The following is a 1496-nucleotide window of genomic DNA, read 5'->3' on the forward strand; positions in this document are numbered from 1 at the left end:
AAGAATTTGACAGAAATCATCCCTAAGGAGGCGCAGACACTGAAATTATTATTAGTCAAAGACATTAAATCAACTGTCTTAAATATGCTCAATGAGTTCAAGGAAACCATGGACAAAGAACTAGAGGAAATTAAAAAAATGATACATGAGCAAAACGAGAATATCAATAAAGAGATAAAAGTTATGAAGTAATGGCTAAAAACTTACCAAATCTGATGAAAGATACGAATATACACATCTAACTAACTCTAAGCAGTAAAACTCAAAGAAATCCACACCAAACACATTATAGTCAAATTGTTGAAACCCAAAGACAAAAAGAGAATTTTGTAAGCAGCAGTACAGAAACAACTTGTCACACAAAAAGCTGAGCACTGATTTCTGTTCAGAAACCATGGAGGCCGGAAGACAGTGGGATGATGTATTTAAAGTCCTGGGGGGGGGGGAACTGTCAAGAATTCTATATCCAACAAAACTGTCCTTTATGAGTGAAGGAGAAATTAAGACATTCCTAGATAAACAATAGCTGAGGGAGCTCACAGCAATGGATTTGACCTACAAGAAATGCTAAAGGGTCTTTCAGGCTGAAGTGAAGACATTAGACAGTAACTCAAAACCATAAAAAGAAAAAGTACACTGGTAAAGGTAACTACATAGGTAAATATAAAGAGTAGTATTATTGTACTTCTGGTCTGTAACGCCTTTTTTTTTTTTTAACATGTTTTAAAAAGGCAAATGTATACAATTATAAATCTGTTAATGAGGAAACAACGTGTGAAAATGTAATTTGTGACAACAAATAATAAAGGGGGGAAGAATGGAGATGTATAGGGGCAGAATGTATGTATGCTTTTGTAACTAAGGTGATATTATTCAAACTAGGTTGTTATCAGTTTAAGATGTTAACTGTAATACCCAATGTAACCACTAAGAAAATAACTAAAAAAAAATACAGAAAATGAAAAACGGAAATCAAAACTACACTGAATCTGGCTCCTAGCTAAAAACCTTCGTGATTTTTCAGTTCTGAACATAAGCAATTGCAAAAGTTTTATCTGGCAGGCCTCAGATGGAAAGTTACTGAGCCACAACACCCCTAAAAATGACACTACAGGAACTTTCACACCGGAGTATGTGCATTCAAGGGGTTCACCACAGCATTGAGGAAGTAAAGCCCCTCAGAAAAGGGCTATTAAGTACGTAATGGTCCATCATAGGATAGCATATTCTGCAGCTGTTAAAAAGAATGTGGTTGCTCTGACTCTTCTGGTACAGAAAAATGTCTAAGAAATATTTTAAAAAACAAAGGTACAAAACAGTATCTACAATAAAGGTAGTATTTCTGTTTGCATAGTCTTTTTTAAACAAAATGGTGCTAGACCAGAAGACAGACTAGACAACTGGGAGCTCCTAAAAATCAAACACTTATGCTCATCAAAAGACTTCACCAAAAGAGTCAAAAGACAACCTACAGACTGGGAAAAAAATTTTGGCTA

Source organism: Trichechus manatus, unplaced genomic scaffold (genome assembly GCF_000243295.1).
Source record: "Trichechus manatus latirostris isolate Lorelei unplaced genomic scaffold, TriManLat1.0 scaffold00008, whole genome shotgun sequence".
In the NCBI taxonomy this organism is placed as follows: Eukaryota; Metazoa; Chordata; class Mammalia; order Sirenia; family Trichechidae; genus Trichechus; species Trichechus manatus.